At 36.3% G+C, this 26515-nt stretch overlaps 1 protein-coding gene across 3 annotated transcripts in view; it reads left to right on the top strand.

Moving 5' to 3' along the window:
- LRBA (LPS responsive beige-like anchor protein) overlaps positions 1 to 26515 on the top strand; it is a 731121-nt gene that overhangs the window by 23247 nt on the left and 681359 nt on the right. The window lies entirely within an intron of this gene.

Here is a 26515-nt window from a genome sequence, read left to right as displayed (position 1 = left end):
TAACTGGTATTTACAACCATAGAAAGGAGGAAGAAAGAAGGGAAGGGAAAAAAGGAAGGCAGTAGGATAGTTGAAGGAAATAAACCCCACCACTGTACTAATATACAAAAGACAAAATTAGAGAAATACAATTTTTAGAAAGCTCTACAAGTTAGAAGATGCTTGTAAAATTATTCAATGACAGTATTCAAGGGAAAAAAAAGACAAAAATACAATGTGTTTGAAAACCTGTAATTATTCTCAATCTGTAGATACTTGTGAATTTTATCCTAGCTTCGACATACCAAATCTTATAGAAATTTCATTTCTGCCATGCTGCTAGCCAGCTACACAACATGTACTATATATGTACACACACGTGTATTTACCAAAATTGTCCTAAAAATTGGTAAAATTGATTTGTGTGGAGGCTGTGAGTATATAAAACAAATTTTAGTCCTGAGAGTTTGAGTCAAATTTTGATAGAGGTGGTAAAAAAATCATATTTCTAAATATGAAATGTTAATGGGTGTTTTTTATGTTAACCTTTTCATACATGATTTCGGAATTTCTTTTATCTTTTTTTATTTTTATGTATTTATTTATTTTTTTAAAAAAGATTTATTTATTTATTTATTTGACACAGAGAGAGAGAGAGAGAGATCACAAGTAGGCAGAGAGGCAGGCAGAGAGAGAGGAAGGGAAGCAGGCTCCCTGCTGAGCAGAGAGCCCGATGTGGGACTCGATCCCAGGACCCTGAGATCATGACCTGAGCCGAAGGCAGCGGCTTAACCCACTGAGCCACCCAGGCGCCCCTCGGAATTTCTTTTAGAGCTGCATTTTGCTTTCTATTAGTGAAAATAATGATGCAAAACATTTGCATTTCTCATTGCGTTTATAATTACTTTTGAAGTAAATTTGAAATAGTGAAATGTTTCCCTTGATATCTTTTATTTTACATTTTTTATTAATTTTTTTAATCTTAACATTTTAAAAATGGTTTATTTATTTTGGGGGGGAGGGGCAGAGCTGCATGCTCTGAATGAACCAGCCAGGCACCCCACAGTAGTTCTGTTTTTAATTTTTTGAGGAACTTCATACTGTTTTCCACAGCACCTATACCAGTTTGTGTTCCCACCAACAGTGCTTTTTCTCCACGTCTTTGCCAATACTTGCTTCTTGTGGTTTTGATTTTAGCCATTCTGACAGTTGTGAGATGGTATCTTACTATAGGTTTGATTTCTGTTTCCCTGATGATGAGTGATGTTGAGCATCTTTTTGTGTCTGTTGGCCCCCCATGTATTGTCTTTGGAGAAATGTCCATTTTTTGTTTTTTAAATTATTTTATTTTTTATAAACATATAATATATTGAAATGTCCATTTCTTAATTGGATTTTTGTTTTTTGGTGTTGAGTTGTCTATGTTCTTTGTGTATTTTGGATACTAACTATTTAGCAGATTTGCAAATATCTTCTCCCATTTTGCAAGTTGTTTTTTAGTTTTGTTGATTGTTTTCTTTGCTGTGCAAAAGCTTTTCATTTTGATATAGTCCCAGTAGTTTATTCTTGCTGTTGCTTCCCTTGCCTCAGGGAACATACCTAGAAAGAAGTTGCCATGGCTGATATCAGAGAAATTACTGCGTGTACACTCTTCTAGGGTTTTTATGGTTTCATGCCTCACATTTTATTCCATAACAAGTTTTCCATTTTGAGTTTATTTTTGTGTTTGGTATAGGAAGGTGGTCCAGTTTCATTCTTTTGCTCTTCAGTTTTCCTGACACCATTGTCGAAGAGACTTTTCCCCATCGCATATTCTTGCCTGGTTTGATGAAGATAATTGACCATACAATCATGGGCTTGTTTCTGGGCTTTCTGTCATATTCCATTGATCTGTGTGTCTGTTTTTGTGGTAGTACTATACTGTTTTAATTATTATAGCTTTTTTTTTTTTTTTTTTTTAGATTTTATTTATTTATTTGACAGGGACACAGTGAGGGAGGGAACACAAGCAGGGGGAGTGGGAAAGGGAGAAGCAGGCTTCCCTCAGCAGGGATCCAGATATGGGGCTCCATTCCAGGACCCTGGGGTCATGACCTGAGCTGAAGGCCGATGCTTAATGACTGAGCCACCCAGGTGCCCCAATTACTACAACTTTGTAATATAACTCGAAATCTGGAATTGTGATACTTTCAGCTTTGATACTTTGATTGTTTTGGCTGTTCAGAGTCTTTTGTGGTTCCATACAAAATTTATGTTAGTTCTAGCTTCGTGAAAAATGCTGTTGGTATTTTGATAGGGATTGCATTAAATCTGTAAATTGATTTGGGTAGTATGGACATTTTAACAACATTTGTTCCTCCATTCCATGAGCATGGAATATCTTTTCATTTCTTTGTGTCATCTTTAATTTCTTTTATCAGTGTTTTATAGTTTTTAAAATCATTTTTAGACAGAAACAGAGCACATGTGGATGTAGGTATGTGAGCAGGGGGCGTGGCAGAGGGAGAAGTAGAGAATCCTCAAGCAGATTCCCCACTGAGCACAAAGCTCGATGCAGGGCTCTATCCCAGGACCCCAAGATCATGACCTGAGTGGAAATCAAGAGGTGGATGCTCATCCTGCTGAGCCACCCAGGCACCCCATTATCAGTGTTTTATAGTTCTTGGAGTACAGGTCTTTCACCTTCTTAGTTAAATTTATTCCTACGTATTTTATTTCTTTTGGTGCAAATTGTAAATGGGATGCTTTCTTAGTTTCTCTTTCTGCTGCTTCATTATTAGTATATAGAAGTGCAGTAGATTTCTGTACATTGATTTTGTCCTGCGACCTTACTGAGTTTGTTAGTCAGCTCTGGTAATTTTTTGGTGGAATCTTTAGGGTTTTCTATATATATTATCATGTCATCTGCAAATAGTGGAAGTTTTACTTCTTCCTTACTAATTTGGATGCTTTTATATTTCTTTTTGCTGTCTGATTGCTGCGGGTAGGACATCCAGTACTATGTTGAATAAAATCAGTGAGAGGGGGTTGCCTGGGTGGCTCAGTCGTTAAGCGTCTGCCTTTGGCTTAGGTCATGATCTCACAGTCCTGGGATGGAGACCCACATCAGAGCATCTGCTCAGCAGGAATCTGCTTCTCCCTTCTTGGCACCCTTGTGATTTCTCTCTCTCTCTCTTTGCTCTCCCACTCTCTCTCAGATAAATAAATCTTTATTAAAAAAAAAAAAAGGGCAGTTAGTGTGGACATCCTTGTCTTGTTCCTGACCCGATGGGAAAAGCGCTCAGTTTTTACCTATTGAGTATGATGTTGGTTGTGGGTTTTTCATATATGGCCGTTAGTATGTTGAGGTATGTTCCCTCTACACCAACTTTGTTGAAGGTTTTTATCATGAGTGGATGTTTTACTTTGTCAAATGCTTTTCTGTGTTTGTTGAAATGATCGTATAGTTTTTATCCTTTATCTTGTGAGTATGATGTGTCATGTTGATTGATTTGTGAATATTGAATCACCCTTGCATTCTGGGAATAAATTCCACTTGGCTCTGGTGAATTATTTTTATTTTAATGTATTGTTGGATTCAGTTTGCTAGTATTTTGTTGAGGGTTTTTACATCTATGTTGACCTGTAGTTCTCTGTGTTTGTAGTGTCTTTTTTTGATTTTGGTATCAGGGTAGTACTGGCCTGATAGAATGAATTTAGAAGTTTTCCTTCCTCTTCTTTTTTTTTTTTGACTACTTTGAGAAAACTAGGTATAATCTGATCTTTAAATGTTTGGTCACCTGTGAACACATCTCATCCTCGACTTTTGTTTGTTGGGGGTTTTTTGATTACTGATTCAGTTACTGCTGGTAATTGGTTTCTTCTAATTTTCTCTTTCTTCCGGATTCAGTTTTGGAGAAATTGCCTGTTTAGTTTGGAATATTAGATATAATAGCAAATCCTATTACATTATTTAGGTTGTAAAAATATTCTTATATGTTGTTCATTTTTCCCTCTTGCTGGATTTTAACAGGTTGAATATAATTAGCTAGTTTTATTGGCAGGCTCTAGTATGGTTCTCTTTGGTACATTGTCTTGGTTCAGGAGAGTTTAAGCTGCCTTTCAGTTATGTCATTGAGTAGTATGGGAAGTGAGGTTTGTGACTTGCATTATATCTTCTCCAGAGGTTGGAAAGAGCATAGCATAATAGGGTCTAAGTAAATTATTTGTTAAATAAGTGAATAAATGAATGCATGCATGAATGAAAACATTTCAGGAATATTTTTGGTGGAGAGATGGGCATGACTACATACTATTTTCTTTTCAAGTAAGTATTTTGAGTGTTGAGGTGGTAACTAGTCTCAAATTCTTACCCATCAGCCATTCTTTGAGAATCCAGCAACAAAATGAGAATAAGAAGAACCATCATCTGGATGAGTGTCCTGGGGAGAATATTCCCACATGCCTACAGTTTGCTTATTATGGCATATGAAATTGCTACACAAAATTATTAGGGACTGTTGCTTAATAGAATATTTTTGTGTCAACCAGTTAACAGAACTTCAAATAGTTGATATTAGTGCATTTTATTAAAAAAATTATACAGTAGGTAAAGAACTGTTTTTTTTTTCTTTTTTTAAAGATTTATTTATCTTGGAGGGAGAGAGTGTGAGTGCCCCTATGCAGGAGGCAGGGGCAGAGAGAGTCCCAATCTGATTGCACACTGGTGGAGCCCGATGTGGGACTCTACCTCAGGACCCTGAGATCATGACTTGAAGCTGGACGCTCAACTGAGAGTACCAGTTTTAAATCCGATTCTACTACTTCTAAACTAGACATGACCTTGTCCTAATCACTTTATCACTCTCAAACTCAATCTCCTTATTTGTAATTAGTGATAATAAACCTGTTTGAGTGACCTATAGCACTGTGTGAGTATCAGATGAGATAATGTAGGTAAAGAACCTTTTAAAATTGAAAGTTCCATAGAGAATGTAGTAGCCCTCTTCTACACTGCCACTTGGTGGAGAAAGAGGTTTTTCTCTTCTAAGGGCATTTATCCCATCATGAGGACTCTACCTTCATTATTTACTCCAGCCCTACTTACCTTCCAAAGGCTTCACTTTCAGATACCATTACATTGGGGATTGGGCTTCAACATAAGAATTTTGAGGGGACACAAACATTTAGTCCACAGCAGCTGCCCTCTTTATTTGGGGATTTTAAGTAAAGCTCTGCAGGTTGTCCCTGGCCAAAGGATTGTTAGTAATGGTTGAAATCCAGACCTGTGTCTTGGTGTAAGACAAAAAGAGATACCCTTTTACGGTTACTCCTCTTAGATGGGGTACGATTTGGCAATTTCTCAGCCTAGAGAAGGTGCCTTTTTGTAATTCAACATATATACTTTGATGTTAAAACCTGGAGGATTCTTGTTTTGACACTGATTTACTTTGCTTAGCTCTGTTTAGATTTTATGGTCTTGGGTTTTGAAGTGTCCCTGCACTTGGAGTAAAGCCCATGCAAATACATAGCTATTCATATGTTACAAACATAGTTTTCATTTTCATGAAGTGTGTATATTTCTTAAATGGTGACTAAGTTTAGTCTTTTGTGTTAATGCAAATTTTGTTGCAGATTTCTTGGTAATTTTTTTGGGAAACCATTTATACATACTACTATTGATCCTAGCAAAATTGTAATTTTTAAAAATGTAAGTAATCACTTCCTGATTTCATATAAGAAAACATAAATTTGATTTGCCAAAAAACTGGTGTAAATGTGTATCTTGCTGAAGGATAACTAGATTTTTAGGTGACATTAATATAAATTCTTAATTTTTTGTTATAATACAGTTGTACTCAAATTAAATTATACTAACATTTCACATTATTTTAGATGCACTGAGTAATTAAAATCTTATTTTATAATCTCTTATTTAAGTTTATAGTAGAAATATTTAGGTCTTATAATTTTTTTCGTGTATGTTTTTGACAAACAGTTAATGCAGGCTTGAAAATTTTTATTTCTAGGTATGTAATTGATAAATTATTTAAATGAAGCTCATTTCTTACATTATAAATTCTTATATTTATAGGGGCGCCTGGGTGGCTCAGTGGGTTAAGCCGCTGCCTTCGGCTCAGGTCATGATCCCAGAGTCCTGGGATCGAGTCCCGCATCGGGCTCTCTGCTCAGCAGGGAGCCTGCTTCCCTCTCTCTCTCTCTCTGCCTGCCTCTCTGTCTACTTGTAATCTCTGTCTGTCAAATAAACAAATAAAAAAAAATTAAAAAAAAAATTCTTATATTTATAAAATTCAGTAATTGCTAATATTTATTGAACACTTGGGAGATAGAGTTTTAAGCACTTTATATGCCTTCAGTCTTCAAATTGCAGAGTTGTTTTCCTAACTAGCCACATTGTATGTGTCCCAAAATGCAGGTAAGAAGCAGAGCCACAATTCATGTGGAGGCATGATTCCAGATTGTGGAATTTCATTTTTCCCCACAAATTCTCACTTGTTTTAAATTGGCTACATGTATCATAATCTTTTTTGTAAGTCTACTCCCCTCCCTTAATTATTTGATGCATTCATGTGTGTAGATAAGGTAATGTTTACCAAATTAGGTAACATGATTCCAGTTGTAGCATTTCTCTGTGTAATTTACATTAAGTAAGTACGACTTAATGTATGGAAATTGGATTTTTGTTTGGTATCAGATCGTCTGGTGTCAGATTGGTCTGGTACCAATCAGATACAGAATTGTACACACAGACACTGAATATGTATATAGTAATATAAAATATATACTAATACAATATGTGACTGGTTTTAGAGGAAGTCACTATCCTTAATTACTTATCATCTAGAAGATAAGGCTCTGCACATATGGTTGTATCTTTAAGTGAAACAACAGGGATGCCTGGGTGGCTCAGTCGGTAAAGTGTCTGCCTTCCGCTCAGGTCATGATTCCAGGGTCTTGGGGTCGAGTCCTGCATTGGCCTCCCTGCTCAGTGAGCAGTCTGCTTCTCCCTCTGCCTGCCGCTCCCCCTGCTTGTGCTCCTTCTCCCTGACAAATAAATGAATAAAATCTTAAAAAAAAAAAAAAAAGAAACAACAGTGGTCCCTTTATTATTATTTCATTAATCATTAAAAGACAAAGTTTAGGAAATAAAAATGTTTGTGGGAGAGAGAGAGAAATGAAGGCTTGAGGGTAACATTAAGGGAGAGAACTGCAGGTGGGCATATCACACATTGGGACGGAGAAAAGGGAGTAAGATTAGCAGAGGAATTTTTAAAGTGGTGATTATTGAGCATCAGCCATATGCTTGCATTTTTAGTGCTGCGGATATATTAGACAGTAAGAATGCAAAATTTCTGTTCCTGAAAATTAGAAGTGAGTAAAACAAGCAAATTTAGAGGGGAAAAAGTAAAGTAGAGCCAGTGGATAGTCAAATATGTATTTTGTTTGAAAGAATATCTATGCTCTACTGTTACTTAAATATTTCCTGTTTACTTTTATACACAAGAATGAGGTTAGTTTGCATTTTCTAGAGTTTTATATAAACTTTATATGTACAAATAGAATCACACAGTATTTTTTTTTTTCTGGTCTCGTTTCACTTAGCATAATTATTTTGAGATATATCCATTTTTGTTTCAAAATTTCGTTCTTTAAATTGCTGAGTAATATTCTTTTGTGTGGATATGTCATACATTTTTTTAATCCATATACTTGTTGTCTGGGTTGTTTCCATTTTTTGGCCATTACAAATAAAGCTGCAGTGAACATTTGTATAGGAATCTTTGGACACAAAGTTTCATTTTTCTTAGATAAATACCTAGGAGTGGGATGGCTGGTTTATAGGGTAGGTATGTGTTAATTTTAAGAGTCTGTTTTCAAATGGGTTGTACCATTTTCTGTTCCCACAAGTAGTTTGTATGAATTCTGGAGAATATACAAGGGCATGAATACCAGGGAATGAGGATTATTGGGAACCATCTTAGAGACTCACTACTATACTACTCTTCCTTACAGATTTTTTAATTCCACCTCTAGAATCATAATTACTTATTCCATCTTTTGGGGCAAAGTATACTGATGTTTCTCAAAAGATTTTAAAGGCATTCTTTACATGAAATACTTGTTTTAGGAGTCCCCAACTTTCCAAAATCAGTATGAAATATAACCATAAGAAATATCTTTCTGTGTAGAATTGAGCAGAGGTAAAGGATTGTGTGCCAGCAGCCCTTTAGGAACAGGTGCTTCAACCAAACATTTGGGGATGAGGTGTCCTAGGTCAAGGCTTCACTCCTTGGCATTCCTCTGTTCTCTTTGCCCAGTGTCAGCTATGATGGCTTGATTCCAAGCCAGCCTGGTAGCCTAAGCTCAACATAGAGTTCATCACCAAAGGTGGCTAGCTCTTTCCTTCCTTGGCAGAGTAGATACCTAACTCTTACTCCCTCCATTGCTGTCTCCTTAGTGCCCAGCAGGCATCTAATCCCACTGTGTTGAACACTGGATATAAAAACAAAATAATTGAACTGTATTTGAAAGAACTCACTTATTAGCTTGAATATTTGTTAGACTCTTTTGATAACCTAATGATACTCTTGAGAGCTACTGATTAGGTAGTATAATTTTTGCTGAATATTTGGAAATTGTTAGATTTTCAATTCTTTCATCTGATTTCTATTACCTCTTGATGTTGGGTTATCAACTATTCTCCCTCAATTTTTTTTATTGTGGTAAAATATATATAACATAAAATTTAGTGTCTTAACCATTTTAAACTATATAGTTCAGTGGTATTAAGTACATTTATATTGTTGTACACCCATTACCACCATCCATCTCAAGAACTTTCTTCATCTTGCAAAACTGAATCTCTATACCCATTAAATAATAACTCCACATTCTTCCCTTATCCGCAATCCCTGTCAACAACCGTTTTACTTTCTGTGTCTCATTTTTTAATAATTACTTTTTTCATTTTTAAAAATTAACGTATAATGTATTATTTGCCCCAGGGGTACAAATAATTACTTTTTATACTAACAAAAGTACAAAGCAGAGAAGAATATTTTTACATTACTGTAGATTTCAGTTTTTGACCTGTACTATATGTATGCAATGTTTTGTATGTACTGTATGTGACAATTTGATTTTACTTCTCTTTGTGTGTGTGGTTTTTTTTTTTTTTTTTTTAAATATTTTATTTATTTATTTGACAGACAGAGATCACAAGTAGGCAGAGAGGCAGGCAGAGAGAGAGAGAGGAGGAAGCAGGCTCTCTGCGGAGCAGACAGCCCGATGTGGGGCTCGATCCCAGGACCCTGGGATCATGACCTGAGCCGAAGGCAGAGGCTTTAACCCACTGAGCCACCCAGGTGCCCCTCTTTGCGTGTTTGATAGTGCAACATAAATGCATTAAACAAGGAATTAAAAAAGAATGTTCACTGAATTCACATTTGGTAGCTGCAATTTGGAATGGAAAGTTTTAAAGAAAGTGGAAAAATCGTCAGACTGGATAATTCTTAGGAAGTTATTTAGTACATAGTTCTTTTTCTCCCACTTTCCAGTTCTGCAGCTGTCATTTGTGTAAATGCATAGGTAACAATGTGGATTTTCAGATTGTTTTCCTAGCTCAGTGAATTGCCTAAATATTTTCCATTATATCCATAGTCTCCCAGCTCACTTGTTTAAACTGATAAGCATTGTCCTACATTCTGTGGCTTTGTTGTTCACGGTCTGTCCTCTGTGGTCATTTATTTGACTCATCTTAGTGATTCTTCTTTAGCTCCTTCCAGAAGTAGAAATGTGGTAATAAAAATCATGCATATTGTAAAAGAAACCTATATTTTTAATTCCATGACCCCCCTTCCCCAATATACTGTGCCATACAGATGAATGCAAAAAACTCTGGTAATGCTAGCGTTTAATTTTTACAGGGGTTTCTCTGATGGTTGAATTATGTTTTTACTGCTTACTATATTTTAATCCCGGATTACTGTTTTGAGTTTATCCTTTATCAGCATTTAGTTTTGAAACGTTACCTGTTAGCCAGGGTAACAAGTTTCAGTTTCTTGTAAACATAGTTTTCAAGGGGCATTTTATCTTTTTGAACCTTTATTTTAAAAAACTTTTTTTTTTTTTTTTAACATTTATTAGAGTGAGAGAGAAAGAGCACGAGCGGATGCAAGAGGAGCAAGAGCAGAGCTGGGAGAGGGGCAAAATGAAAGGGAAAGGGAAAAGCAGGCTCCCTGAGCTGGAGGAGTGTCTTTTTCCCAGGGTCCTGGGATCTGACCTGAGTGGAGGGCAGACATTTAACTGACTGAGCCATCCAGGCTTCCCTTTTTGAACCTCTAAAGCCCATTTAAAACACATTACATATTTTAAACCGCTATACGTTGATTTACTCAGAGTATATAGGTTCTTGTACAGTTGTAATTAAAAATACATTTGGTAGAACGAGACTTGAGGGGTAGTTAATACTTAATGCTTAAATTGCTTGAAGACCAGATTGATAACACCAAGTCTCTTTTACTTCTAAATAGTCTTAATTTAGTGTACATGCTGGGTCTTATCTTTTTCCCTAAAAGCTTATTAGTTGAAGGAGTTAATAAAGTTTCTTTTTTTTTAATTGCCTTTTTTTTGGCTTGTCTATCTATTATGTTCAGTGACTCTAAGAAACTATTAGTTGTAAAATGCATCCTTATCTTATATGTCACCAAGGAAGAGAAATGCATTTCTGATATTTGAGAGTTGAACATATGATGGCTGTTTACTGCCTAGTGCCATAATGTTTATTTCCCAGGGAAGGCATTATCTCTTACATAACCTAATACAGTTACCAACTTCAGTTATTCAACAAATTTAACTTTATTATAGTATTTTAATATACCACTCATACTTTATTTTTGTCATTTGACATAATGAAATCCTATATATTTTTCCCTCCCTTTCCATCAGGATCCATTGTAGGGTCAGGTAATGAATTTACTTGTCTGTTTTCAGTCTCTTTTTTTTTTTTTTTTAAAAGATTTTATTTATTTATTTGACAGACAGAGATGACAAATAGGCAGAGAGGCAGGCAGAAGGAGAGGGTGGAAGCAGGCTCATTGCTGAGCAGAGAGCCTGATGTGGGGCTCAATCCCAGGACCCCGATCGTGACCTAAGCCGAAGGCATAAGTTTAACCCACTGAGCCACCCAGGCGCCCCTGTCTTCAGTCTTTTTAAATCTGGAATAATTCTGTAGCCTTTTTTTTTTTTTTTTTTTTTTTTTTAAATAATGTTGATAAATTGAATTTTTTAAAAATAGAGTGTGTCTTATTTTGGGATTTTCGGGTAATTGCTCATGATTAGATTCAGGTGATAAATTTCTGATAAAAATTTTAGGTAGTGATATTGTTCTTTTTTTAGGGCATCAGGTCTATAGTCCTACAATAGTCATTTAGTCTTCATCGGTGATAATAATTTTTATTACTTGCCGAAGGTGTTGTCTTATTTCTCCATGCATATTTATTATTTTTACCCTTAAGTTAATAAGCAATTTGTGAGGATACATTTTAAAACCATGCAATTATCTTGCTCTTCTTCAAAATTTCTCCCTTAAGTTAGCATGCATGGATGAATCTTGCCTAAACAAATCTTTATGATGATAGTTGCAAAACAGTAATTTTCCAACTGTTTGCAAAATTACTCCAGATTTTGCAGTATTTGCAAATACTCCACATTTCCCTCTTCCCTCAGCTGCTGACAACCATCATTCTCCTCTCTGTCTCTATGATTCTGTGTTAAGTATTTCATGTACTTGGAATCACACAAAATTTGCTTTCTTGTGACTGGCTTATTTCACTTACATAAGGTCCTAGGATTCATCTGGTTTGTCATATATTGAGGGATTTCCTGAAAAATATTCATTGTATGTATATACCACATTTTGCTTATCCATTCATCTGTTGATAGATACTTGGATTATTTCTACAGTATAGCTGTTGTGAGTAATGCTGCTGTGAACATGAGCATACAAATACCTCTTCGAGACCTTGGTTTCATTCCTTTTGGGTATATACCCAGACGTGGAATTGCTGGATCATGTGGTAATTGTTTTTAATTTTTTGAAATTGCCATACTGATCTCCATAGTGGCTGTGCCATTTTACATTCTCCCCAACAGTGCACAGAGGTTCTAATTTCTCCACATCTTTGCCAACCCTTATTTTCTTTCTTTCTTTTTCAGTAGTAATTATCCCAGTGGATGGCTCATTGTAGTTTTGATTTGTATTTTCCTAAAGATTAAGTGATGTTGGGCTTCTTTTTTTTTTCTTTTAAATTTTTTATTTTTTATTAACATATAATGTATTATTAGCCCCAGGGGTACAGGTCTGTGAATCTCCAGGTTTACACACTTCACAGCACTCACCATAGCACATACCCTCCCCAGTGTCCATAACCCTTCCACCCTCTCCATACCCCTCTCCCCCACAGCAACCCTCAGTTTGTTTTGTGAGATTAAGAGTCTCTTATGGTTTGTCTCCCTCCCGATTCCATCTTGTTTCATTTATTCCTTTCCTACCTGCCAAACCCCCACGTTGCTTCTTGACTTCCTCGTATCATGGAGATCATAGGATAATTGTCTTTCTCTGATTGACTTATTTTGCTCAGTATAATACCCTCTAGTTCCATCCATGTCGTCGCAAATGGCAAGATTTCATTTCTTTTGATGGCTGCATATATACCACATCTTCTTTATCCATTCATCTGTTGATGAACATCTAGGTTCTTTCCATAGTTTTGGCTATTGTGGACATTGCTGCTGTAAACATTTGGATGCATGTGCCCCTTCGGATCACTACATTTGTATCTTTAGGGTAAATACCCAGTAGTGCGATTAGTAGGTTGTAGGGTAGCTCTATTTTCAAATTTTTGAGGAAGCTCCATGCTGTTTTCCAGAGTGGTAGCACCAGCTTGCATTCCCACCAACAGTGTAGGAGGGTTCTCCTTTCTCTGCATCCTCGCTAGCATCTGTCATTTCCTGACTTATTAATTTTAGCCATTCTGACTAGTGTGAGGTGGTATCGCATTGTGGTTTTGATTTGTATTTCCCTGATTCCAAGTGATGTGGAGTGTTTTTTCATGTGTCTGTTGGCCATCTGGATGTCTCTTGCAGAAATGTCTGTTCATGTCCTCTGCTCATTTCTTGATTGGATTATTTGTTCTTTGGGTGTTGAGTTTGATAAGTTCTTTATAGATTTTGGATACTAACCCTTTATCTGATATGTCGTTTGCAAATATCTTCTCCCATTCTATCAGTTGTCTTTTGGTTTTGTTGACTGTTGCCTTTGCTGTACAAAAGCTTTTGATCTTTTTTTTTTAATATTTTATTTATTTATTTGACAGAGAGCTAGAGAGAGATCACAAGTAAACAGAGTGGCAGGGAGAGGGGAAGAGAGAGAAGCAGACTCCCCACTGTGCAGGGAGCCTGATGTGGGGCTTGATCCTAGGACCCTGGAATCATGAGCTGAGCTGAAGACAACCGCTTAACCAACTGAGCCGCTCAGGCGCCCCCAAAATCTTTTGATCTTGATGAAGTCCCAGTAGTTCATTTTTGCCCTTGCTTCCCTTGCCTTTGATGATGTTTCTAGGAAGAATTTGCTGTGGCTGAGGTTGAAGAGGTTGCTGCCTGTGTTCTTCTCAAGGATTTTGATGGATTCCTTTCTCACTTCGAGGTCTGTCATCCATTTTCAGTCTGTTTTTGTGTGTGGTGTAAGGAAATGGTCCAGTTTCATTTTTCTGCATGTGGCTGTCCAATTTTCCCAACACCATTTGTTGAGGAGACTGTCTTTCTTCCGTTGAACATTCCTTCCTGCTTTGTTGAAGATTAGTTGACCATAGAGTTGAGGGTCTATTTCTGGGCTCTCTATTCTGTTGCACTGATCTATGTCTCTGTTTTTGTGCCAGTAGCATACTGTCTTGATGATTACAGCTTTGTAATAGAGCTTGAGATCTGGAATTGTGATGCCACCAACTTTGGCTTGCTTTTTCAACATTCCTCTGGCTATTCGGGGTCTTTTCTGGTTCCATATTTGTTCTATTTCTTTGAAAAAAGCTGATGGTATTTTGATAGGGATTGCATTAAATGTGTAGATTGCTTTAGGTAACATAGACATTTTCACAATATTTGTTCTTCCAATCCATGAGCATGGAACATTTTTCCATTTCTTTGCGTCTTCCTCAATTTCTTTCATGAATACTTTGCAGTTTTCTGAGTGCAGATTCTTTGCCTCTTTGGTTAGGTTTATTCCTAGGTATCTTACGGTTTTGGGTGCAATTGTAAATGGGATTGACTCCTTAATTTCTCTTTCTTCTGTCTCTTTGTTGGTGTAAAGAAGTGCAACTGATTTCTGTGCACTGATCCTGAAACTACTGAATTCCTGTACAAGTTCTAGCAGACTTGGAGTGGGGTGTTTTGGGTTTTCCACATAAAGTGTCATATCATCTGCAAAGAGTGAGAGTTTGACTCGTTCGTTGCTAATTCAGATGCCTTTTATTTCTTTTTGTTGTCTGATGGCTGTGGCTAGGACTTCTAGTACTATGTTGAATAGCAGGGGTGATAGTGGACATCCCTGCCGTGTTTCTGACCTTAGGGGAGAAGCTCTCAGTTTTTCTTCATTGAGAATGATATTTGCTCTGGTTTTTTCATAGGTGGATTTGATGATATTTAGTTACATAGCTCAATATGCTTTTTTGATGTTGGGCTTCTTTTTATGTGATTATTGACATTTCTTTGGAGAAATGTTTATTTGAGTCCTTTGCCCATTTTTGAATTAGGTTGTTTGTTGTAGAGTTTTACAAGTTCTATATAGATTCTAGCTATTAATCTCTTACCAGATACGTGATTTGCATGTATTTTCTCTTATTCTGTGGGTTTCTGTTTTAATCTATAGTTAGTGTCTTTTTTTTTTTAAGATTTTATTTATTTATTTTACAAGTAGGCAGAGAGAGAGAGAGGAAGGGAAACAGGCTCCCTGCTGAGCAGAGAGCCCGATGTAGGGCTTGATCCCAGGACCCTGAGATCATGACCTGAGCCGAAGGCTGAGGCTTTATCCCACTGAGCCACCCAGGCGCCCCTAGTTAGTGTCTTTTTAAATAGACTTTTTGTTTTAGAGATGGGGAAGGGTAGAGGGAGAGAAAGAGGGGGAGAAAGAATCTTAAACAGGCTCCATCTCACATTCCTGAGATTGTGAGCTGAAATCAAGAGTGAGATGCTTGACTGACAAGCCACCCAGGCACCCTGATAATGTCTTTTGATGCACAAAGTTTTAAAATTTTCATGAAGTCCAGTTTGTGTTTTTTTTCCCTTGCATTTCGTGTGCTTTTATTGTCATATTCAGGAAATCATTGCCAGATCCAGTGTTGTGAATCCTTTGTCCTGTTTTAAGTTCATTACAGCTTTAGATCTGACATTTAGATCTTTGATCCATTTTGAATTAATTTTTGTGTAGGGTGTAAGGTAAAGGTGTAAGGTCATTCTTTTGCATGTGAATATTCAGTTTCCTCAGAACCATTTATTGACTGTCCTTTCCCTTTTGAATAGTCTTGGCACCCAGTATAAACTTTTTTGAACTTTACTATTTTCACTTAACAGTTTCTCATGGAAATCACTCTGTATTATTTTTTTTAGAGATCTTCATCATCGTTTTTCATAGCTGCATGGTTTTCTTTTGTGTGAATATGTCATTGTTTATCCAAATAGTCTCCTGTAATTGGGCACTTAGGTGGTTTCCAGTATTTTCAAGTAATGCTGTGATAAATAACCTGTGATTTGTTCAAATCAATTTTTGTATGGTGGAGGTATATCCCCAGGATATATTCTTAGAAGTGGAATAGCTGGGTAAAAATAAATGCTTTTGTAATTTTGTTAGATAGTAGAAAATATTTATCTTAATGTGGTTTGGACCATTTTGCATTCTCACTAGCAATATGTGAATGTGCCTTTCTTACAGTGTATATTGTCAAACTTCAGATGTTGTTGCTAATCTGATGGGTGAGAAATCGCATGTCAGTGCAGTTTTAAATTTGTATTTCTCTTATTATAAGGGATTTTTATATAATTTCAGTTGCTTAAAGATTGTTTTTATATTGCTTTGTAAATTGTATAAATTGTGTAAATTGTCTTTCATCCATTTTTTAAAATAGAATTCTTGGTCTTTTTTCCTTCAGTTAAGAAATATTTTTGCATGTGAGGGATACTAGCCTTCTACCTTAGATATACTTTGCAAATACTTTCTCTTAGTTTGCTGTTTGTCTTTTAGCTTTGTTTATGGTATTTTGCCAAGAAAAACATTTTATTTTATATAGTTAAATTTAATAAACTTTTCCTTTTTTATGGTTGGATTTTTAATCTTAATTAGAAAGGCTTTCCCTAAATTCAGCTTATGTAGAAATTTGCCTATATTTTCTATTAATTGTAGAGTTTCATTTTTTACTTGGAGATTTCTGATCCATTTTTCTTTTGTCTTTTTATCTTAAATTTTGTCTTTTTTCCAAATGGCTATTTATTTGTCCTGGAATTAAAACCCAACTTGACTCAAATGATCTGGGTGACCGCCTTTTTCATATACTTTACTTTTTATATTGGTCTGTTTCTGAACTTTTCGGTTCTGTTTGTTTATTCATGCTTCATTACTATACTGTTTCAATTTTAGAGGTTTTGTAGGATGTTTTAATACCTGGTAGAGTTAGTTCATCTTCTTAGCTCTTTTTAGGGTTTTCCTAGCTGAATCTTGTGAATTTATTTTTCTGTATTTTTTTAAAACATTTTATTTATTTATTTGACAGAGATTACAAGTAGACAGGCAGTCAGAGAGAGAGAGGGAAGCAGGCTCCCTGCTGAGCAGAGAGCCCGATGTGGGACTTGATCCCAGGACCTTGAGATCATGACCTGAGCCGAAGGCAGCAGCTTAACCCACTGAGCCACCCAGGCGCCCTATTTTTCTGTATTAACATTAGTATCAACTTGTCCAGTTCCAGTATAAAGCTCATTGGTGTTTTTATTGGAACACATTGCATTTATTCAATATCATAGGTAGAACTGGTACCTTAATTATATTGAGGCATTTTTAACTTAAAGCATGGGACATCTTTCCATTTTTTCAAGTCTACTTTTTTTCCTTTCAGGAAGGTTTATTATTTTCTTCGTATAGATTTTTTTTGTTAAGTTTATTTTTTTAAGGTCTTTTTAATTTATTTTAGAGAGAGAGAGAGAGTGGGGTAGAAGCAGAGGGGGAGGGACAAGCAAATTCTGAGCTGAGCCTAGAGCACAACACATGGGTTGATTCCAGGACCCAAGATCATGACCTGAGCCAAAGTCAGATGCTTAACCAACTGAGCCACCGAGGTACCCCTTGTTAAATTTATTCTTAATTATTTTTCTCCTTTATGTTGCTATTGTAAATGGGGTTTTCTCACCCATTATATCTTGTGATTGGTTGATTTATCAGTAAGATATTTTATTTTGTATATACTGAAAACACCCTTATTTGGACATGAAATTTTTTTTTTTAACATGTCGTTTCTTTGCACACATATAAAGACAAGTATAAGGAAAATAAATTTTTAAGAGATATATATAAAACTATTTGATATTCAGGGTCCAAATCTTCCAGATCACTTTTTGATTCAGAGTTCTTAAAAAAAAAATCTATCTATCTGTCTAGATAGATAGATAGATAGATGTAGGTATGTATGTATGTATGTATGTATCTACCTACGAATATCCTCTGGACCATCAAAAATGTTGGTGACATAGCATTCTTTTTTATTTTTTTAAATGTAGCATTCTTAAGAGTGCTTCATTCCTTTTTTTTTTTTTTTTTTTAAGATTTTATTTATTTATTTGACAGAGAGAGAGATCACAAGTAGGCAGAGAGATAGGCAAAGACAGAGGGGAAGCAGGCTCCCTGCTAAGCAGAGAGCTGGATGCAGGGCTCGATTCCAGGACCCTGAGATCATGACCTGAGCTATTGGCAGAGGCTTGACCTATTGAGCCACCCAAGTGCCCCAAGAGTGCTTCATTCTTCTTTATTTTATTTTATTTTTTATTTTTATTTTTTAAATTAACATATAATGTATTATTTGACCCAGGAGTATAGGTCTGTGAATCGCCAGGTTTACACACTTCACAGCACTCACCATAGCACATACCCTCCCCAGTGTCCATAACCCAACCACCCTCTCCTACCCCGTCACCACTGCCCCCCACAACCCTTGGTTTGTTTTGTGAGATTAAGAGTAAGAGTGCTTCATTCTTTTTTTTTTTTTTTTAAAGATTTTATTTATTTATTTATTTGACAGAGAGAGAGAGAGAGAGATCACAAGTAGGCAGAGAGGCAGGCAGAGAGAGAGAGAGAGGAGGAAGCAGACTCCCCGCTGAGCAGAGAGCCCGATGCGGGACTCGATCCCAGGACCCTGAGATCATGACCTGAGCCGAAGGCAACAGCTTAACCCACTGAGCCACACAGGCGCCCAAGAGTGCTTCATTCTTAAAAGGGCTTTTTTTTTTTTTTGCAAGCCACTGTCACCTATTTTGCAAATTTTGATGCTGGTGCTCTCTTGATTTTATCAGAAGTTACTAATGGATGCTTTTTAAGACAAATAACTAGGACCCAGTCCTTTCTCAAATGATACTTAAGTGGATTTTGACAAGAATGGCTGCATTGTCCAGTCTTACCACTAGAAATAACAGCCAAATTTCTGCAGGAGTACTGCCTGGTTAACAAAGATAGCACTGTATGTAAAATGCACTCTTTTCAGAGATACCAAAATATGAAAATTTAAAGAGCCTTAAAATTGATTAAATACAGTATCTGGTTTTATGTTTCCTTGTCAATATTTTTATTTAACAGCTTTGTCTTCAAAAACCTTGGTTCAGGGGCACCTGGGTGGCTCAGTGGGTTGGGGCCTCTGCCTTCGGCTCAGGTTGTGATCTCGGGGTCCTGGGATTAAGCTCTGCATAGGGCTCTCTGCTAAAGTAGGGAGCCTGTTTCCCTTCCTCTCTCTGCCTGCCTCTCTGCCTACTTGTGATCTCTGTCTGTCAAACAAATGAATAAAATCTTTAAAACAAACGAACAAACGAGCAAACAAAAACCCCATGGTTCATTTGATTGAAATTTCCTTTTGTAGGAATTGAAATTTCATCACTGATCGGAGTGATTCCTAAAGTGGTTGAAGGAAGGAAATAACAGCTTCTGTCTAGATTTAAAAATCCATCTTCTTAAATTTTAGTTTGAGTGTATTTGTTTAAATTATATACTACATTGAAAATGTAGTATATACTATATTATTGATATACCACTGATGCAGAAGACAGACTTTGGGCAACTGTGGCTTACTGAAAATTAGCCCTGAGTCAGTATTTTCCAAAGATGATTGCAACAGTAACTTTCATCTCATGTTCTTCTTACAGTGTGAATAGGTGATATCCTCTCTTCTTGAAATCAAAAGAGTTTTTGTGGCTTTCAAAGAGTGTGGCAGAAGTGGCATGATGTGACTTTTGAGGCTAGGCAAAATGCTTGTGCCTGGAACCCTGAGCTGCAATTCAAGTTCAGATGTTTAAGACTACTGATTGTGAGGGAGATCACATAGAAAGGCTCTGAAACTGTGGAAGAGAGAGCTGTCCAGCCACTGTTCTCTCTAACAACCCCTTCTCTGGAGTGTTTTGGATCTAGCCACTGTATAACTGCACCTGTTCCCAATTGGAAAGTGAGAGCATTTAAATATTAACATAGGGCTGTATTCAAATAGTTCATTAAAAAAGAAGTGGCTTTACTGACTCAGTATTTTAAATTTCTGTTGTTTTTATTGAGATAAAACTACGTACCTCAAAACTTGAAGCTTACATTTCAGTGACTTTTAGTGTATTCACAAGGTTGTGTAATTAGCACTGCTATCTAATTTGAGAATGTTTTAGTCACCCCAGAAAGAGATCCTGAATCCATTAAGTCACTCCCCATGCCTCCTTCCCTTTAGCCTCTGACAGCCATTACTTTACTTTCCATCTCTATTATTGACTAATATTTAACACTTAATTTTTAAATTTGTCTGTTTCTCTTAGCACATTTGAAATAATACACTAGAAAGATCTTGAGGGTGCTTTCAGCTATTTGTTTGTTTCTGGCTGGTATAATGGTAGCATAAGTGACAGCTGAGAATGTTAACAGTATAGAGGACAGAATAAAAGAACTAGTGTTTGATTCTCTAAAGAATAGTAGTGATATGACTAGTGAGTGAATCTGTGCCATCAAGAAAATATTATATTTATGGCTTTTTTTGAAAGAAGAAAAGTGTTTGCTGTAATGCTGACTTTGAAGCATGGGGGTGGACAAAAAACTCTTATAAAAGTCAGTGTTGGGGCACCTGGGTGGCTCAGTGGGTTGAAGACTCAGCTCGGGTCATGATTTTGGGATCCTGGGATAGAGCCCCACATCGGGCTCCCTGCTCAGTGGGGAGCCTGCTTCCCCACCCCGTCTCTCTGCCTGCCTCTGTGCCTATTTGTGATCTTTGTCAAATGAATAAATAAAAATCTTAAAAAAAAAGTCAGTGTTATTCTGTTACTAGAAGTAAAGCAAATGCAAGTTGATTTAAGAAAGTAAATATTAGTATCTACTTTTCAGTGTTGTTAACATTAAATGAGATCCTGTCAGTAAGAGGTGCACAATATTAATTATCCAGAAAAAGTTCATGTAAATTTCATCCTACTTTTAGATAAAATTCACATATTTAGTCTTAATTGAGAAAGGTATCCAAGCCATCTGTGTAATTTTCCTCTGGAAGGCTAAGACTTGCTAAAACTTGGATTGTAATGTCTTTTTTTTTTTTGAAATGTAACTTCAAACATAGAAACAATCATTTTCTAATAAAATAAGGTAGCAATAGTAGTCTTCAAAAGGGTATGCTAAAGATGATTCATTAATGTACATGAAAGAAGTATTAGAATTTATATTTATCTCTTAATGAGTAAAAAAATAATAAAAAATGATAAAAATATTTAGCTTTACAGTGGTGCCCTGCATTGGATCAGATGAGATTTATAGCTTGTGTGGCATCTTGAGGAAGCCTGGAGGGGTGGTAATGAAACCTCACATAAGTATTTCCTTTCAGTTTATTGTTATGTGTTTACTTGTGCCCAGGTAAGTGGATTTAAAGATTTTAAATGGTAGCCTTTTAGCAGAATTTTGTGATGAGAAGTTATTATAAAAATTTTTTAATACTCAGAGGTTTGAATTTGTTGTAGGATGATGGAGTTTTTAAACCTTAAATTTAAAGATGAGATAGGCATTTTTCTATTATAGATAAATTTTCTTAATTAAAGTAACTTTCAGTGGTATTTTTGTAAATATAAACACAATCTGTCATTTAATGTTTTAAACTAGCAATTCAGCTTTGAGTGACAAAGAATTCTTTAAAAAGAAAATGAAAAAAATTTTTAAAGTAAGCTCTACTCCCAACATGGGATTTAAACTCATGACTGCGAGATCAAGAGTTACTGAGCCAGCTAGGCACCCCAAGAACTTCTTTTTGAATGAAATTTATTCTGTAAAAATGGAAGTGTTTGGAAATATTTACATTATTTTCTCACTTAGTTGCTGAAAAGGGTGTTGAAAGGTTATACCTCGAAAAACACAGAAACCCAATTCACATCCTTTTTATTTTTATTTATTTATTTATTTATTTATTTTTAAAAGATTCTATTTATTTATTTGACAGAGAGAAATCACAAGTAGATGGAGAGGCAGGCAGAGAGAGAGAGAGGGAAGCAGGCTCTCTGCTGAGCAGAGAGCCCGATGCGGGACTCGATCCCAGGACTCTGAGATCATGACCTGAGCCAAAGGCAGTGGCTTAACCCACTGAACCACCCAGGCACCCCACATCCTTTTTAAAAAATGAGTTAAAATGAATTTTGAAGTCACAGTTTATATATTTATTTATTTAACTATAGTCACCCATAACTTTATTCACTTTATCACTGGAAGTTTGTATCCTTTGACCAACATTCCCCATTTCCCCCATCTGGCAGCCCTTCGCAACTACCAGTTTACTTTTTGTCTCTATGAGTTCATTTTTTAAAAGAATTTTATGATGTCATCATATAGTATTTGCCTTTCCCTGTGTGACTTTTTTCACTTATTCCAGTGCCCTCCGGTTTCATCCATGTTGTCACACAAGACAGGATTTCCTTCTTTTTTAAGGCTGAATAATAATCCATTGCATATATATACATTTTATCCATTCATCTGTCAAGTGACACTTAGATTGTTTCTGTGCCTTAGCTATTGTGAATACTGCTATGGTTGGGGGGAGTGGAGTGGGGGACAGATAACTCTTTGGGATAGTGATTCAATTTCCTTCAGAAAAATACCCAGAAGTGGACTTGCAAAATCATGTGTAATGAGGACCTTTCATACTATTTCCCATTCTGGCTATACCAATGTACATTCCCATCAGCAGTATATAAAGGTTCTCCTTTCTTCATATCCTTGCCAACACTTGTAATCTCTTGTGTTTTCACCAGTAAGATTTCTATCAAGTGTGAGGTGATAACTCAGTGTGGTTTTGATTTTCATTTTCCTGATGATTAATGATGTTGAGCACCTTTACATTTACCTATTGGGCTTCTGTAGGTGTAGGACATTTTTGGAAAAATGTCTACTGAGGTCCTTTTTGCCCATTTTTAAATCAGACTGTGGTGTGTGTGGTTTGTTTTGTTTTGTTTTGTTTTGTTTTGTTTTTGCAATTGAGTTGTATGAGTTCCTTATACATTTTGAGAGTGTCCTACTCTTCAATTTTTTGGAAGACTTTGAGAAGGATCAATGTTCATTCTTTAGTTGTTTGGTAGCATTCACCAGTGAAACTATCTGGTCCTAGGTTTTTCTTTGCTTGGAGCTTTTTAATTACTGATTCTATCTCCTTACTCATTATTGGTCTGTTCACATTTTCTATTTCTCATGATTCAATCTTGCTAAGTGGTATGTTTCTAGTAATGTATCCCTTTCTTCTGGGTTATCTAATTTGTTGGCATATAGTTATTCACAGTAGTGTCTTATGATCCTTTGTATTTCTGTGGTATCAGTTATAATGTCCCCTCTTTCATTCATAATTTTCTTTTTTTTAATTAACAAATAATGTATTATTTGTTTCAGGGGTATGGGTCTGTGATTCATCAGTCTTACACAATTCACAGCACTTATCATAGCACATACCTTCTCCAATGTCCATCACTCAGCCACCCCATCCCTCCCACCCACCTCCCCTCTAGTAACCCTCCATTTGTTTCCTGAGGTTAAGAGTCTCTTATGGTTTGTTTACTTCACTGGTTTCATCTTGTTTCATTTATTCCCCTCCCTGCCCCTATGATCCTGTCTTGTTTCTTGAATTCCTCATGTCAGTGAAATCATATGATAGTTGTCTTTCTCTGATTGACTCATTTCACCTAGCATAATAGCCTCTAGTTCCGTACACATCATTACAAATGGCAAGATTTGGTTTGTTTTTGTTGGCTGCATAATATTCCATTGTGTGTGTGTGTGTGTGTGTGTGTGTGTATACACGTATATAAACCACATCTTCTTTGTCCATTCATCTGTTGATGTACATCTAGGCTCTTTCCATAGTTTGGCTGTTGTGGACATTGCTACTATAAACATTTGGGTGCATGTGCCCTTTTGGATCACTACATTTGTATCTTCGGGGTAAATACCCAATAGTGCAATTGCTTGGTCATAGGGTAGCTCTGTTTTCAACTTTTTGAGGAATCTCCATACTGTTTTCCAGAGTGACTGCACCAGCTTGCATTCCCACCAACAGTGTAGGAGGGTTCCCCTTTCTTTGCATCCTCACCAACACTTGCTGTTTCCTGACTTGTTAATTATAGCCATTCTGACTGATGTGAGGTGGTATCTCACTGTGGTTTTTATTTGTATTTCCCTGATGCTGAGTGATGTTGAACACTTTCATGTGTCTGTTGGCCAGTTAGATGTCTTCTTTGTAGAAAAGTCTGTTGATGTCTTCTGCCCACTTTTTGATTGGATTATTTGTTGTTTGGGTATTGAGCTGGATAAGTTCTATATAGATTTTGGATACTAGCCCTTTATCTGATATGTCATTTGCAAATATCTTCTCCCATTCTGTCAGTTGTCTTTTGGTTTTATTGAGTGTTTACTTTGCTGTGCAAAAGCTTTTGATCTTGATGAAGTCCCAGTAATTCATTTTTGCCCTTGCTTCCCTTGCCTTTAGCGATGTTTCTAGGAAGCAGCTGCCGCAGCAGAGGTCACGGAGGTTGCTGCCTGTGTTCTCCTCAAGAATTTTGATAGATTCCTGTCTCTTATTGCAGTCTTTCATCCATTTTGAGTCTATTTTTGTGTGTAGGTCCAGTTTCAAATTTCTGCAAGTGGTTGTCCAATTTTCAAAACACCATTTGTTGAAGAGACCGTCTTCTTTCCATTGGACATTCTTTCCTGCTTTGTTGAAGATTAATTGACGATAGAGTTGAGGGTTCATTTCTGGCTCTGTATTCTGTTCCACTGATCTATGTATCTGTTTTTGTGCCAGTACCACACTATCTTGATGATGACAGCTTTGTAATAGAGCTTGAACTCTGGAATTGTGATGCCTCCAGCTTTGGTTTTCTTTTTCAATATCCTTCTGGCTATTGAGGGTCTTTTCTGGTTCCATATAAATTTTAGGATAATTTGTAAAATTTCTTTGAAAAAAAGCTGATGATATTTTGATAGGGATTGCATTAAATGTGTAGATTGCTTTAGGTAGCATAGACATTTTCACAATATTCTTCCAATCCATGAGCATGGAACATTTTTCCATTTCTTTTTGTCTTTCTCAAATTCTTTCATAAGTATTCTATAGTTTTCTGAGTACAGATTCTTTGCCTCTTTGGTTAGGTTTATTCCTAGGTATCTTATGGTTTTGGGTGCAATTGTAAATGGGATCGACTCCTTAATTTCTCTTTCTTCTGTCTCTTTGTTGGTGTATAGAAGTGCAACTGATTTCTGTGCATTGATTTTATATCCTGACACTTTACTGAATTCCTGTACAAGTTCTAGCAGTTTGGGGGTGGGGTCTTTTGGGTTTTCCACATAAAGTATCATATCATCTGCAGAGAGTGAGGGTTTGACTCTTTCATTGCTAATTCAGATGCCTTTTATTTTTTTTGTTGTTGTTGTTGTCTGATGGCTGTGGCTAGGACTTCTAGTACTATGTTGAATAGCAGGGGTGATAGTGGACATCCCTGCCATGTTCCTGACCTTAGGGGAGAAGCTCTGTTTTTCTTCATTGAGAATGATATTCCCTGTGGGTTTTCATAGCTGGCTTTTATGATAGTGAGGTATGTACCCTCTATCCCTACACTGTGAAAAGTTTTGATCAAGAAAGGATGCTGTACTTTGTCTAGTGCTTTTTCTGCATCAATTGAGAGTATCGTATGGTTCTTGTCCTTTCTTTTATTATTGTAGTAAATCACATTGATTGATTTGCAGATGTTGAACCAACCTTGCAGCCCAGGAATAAATTCCACTTGGTTGTGGTGAATAATCCCTTTAATGTACTGTTGATCCTATTGGTTAGTATTTTGGTGAGAATTTTTGTATCCATGTGTATCAGGGATGCTGGTCTGTATTTCTCCTCTTTGGTGGATTCTTTGTCTGGTTTTGGGATCAAGGTAATGGTGGCCTCATAAAATGAGTTTGGAAGTTTTCCTTCCATTTATATTTATTGGAACAGTTTCAGGAGAATAGGTATTAATTCTTCTTGAAATATTTGGTAGAATTCCCCCTGGGAAGCCATTCGGCCCTGGGCTCTTGTTTTTTGGGGAGATTTTTGATCACTGCTTCAATTTCCTTGCTGGTTATGGGTTTGTTCAGGTTTTCTATTTCTTCCTGGTTCAGTTTGGTAGCTTATACTTCTCTTGGAATGCATCTATTTCTTCCAGATTGTCTAACTGGCATATAGTTGCTCATAATATGTTCTTATAGTTGTTTGTGTTTCTTTGGTGTTGGTTGTTATCTCTCCTCTTTCATTCATGATTTTATTAATTTGGGTCCTTTCTCTTTTCTTTTTGTTAAGTCGGGCCAGGGGTTTATCAATCTTATTAATTCTTTCAAAGAGTCAGCTCCTAGTTTCGTTGATTTGTTCTAATGTTCTTTTAGTTTCTATTTCATTGATTTCTGCTCTGATCTTTATTATTTCTCTTCTCCTGCTGGATGTAGTCTTTCTTTGCTGTTCTTTTTCCAGCTCCTTTAGGTGTGGGGTTAGGTTGTGTATTTGAGACCTTTCTTGTTTCTTGAGAAAGGCTTATATTGCTATGTACTTTACTCTTAGCACTGCCTTTGCTGTATCTCAAAGATTTTAAACAGTTGTGTTTTCATTTTCACTTGTTTCCATGAATTTTTTAAATTTTTATTTGATTTCGTGGTTGACACATTCATTCTTTAGTAGGATGCTCTTTAGCCTTCCAGTATTTGAGTTCTTTCCAACCTTCCTCTTGTGGT

The sequence above is a fragment of the Mustela erminea genome, chromosome 2, assembly GCF_009829155.1.
Source record: "Mustela erminea isolate mMusErm1 chromosome 2, mMusErm1.Pri, whole genome shotgun sequence".
Lineage (NCBI taxonomy): Eukaryota > Metazoa > Chordata > Mammalia > Carnivora > Mustelidae > Mustela > Mustela erminea.
The sequence above is the reverse complement of the archived record's forward strand: the minus strand, read 5'-3'. Positions and strand labels throughout refer to the sequence as shown.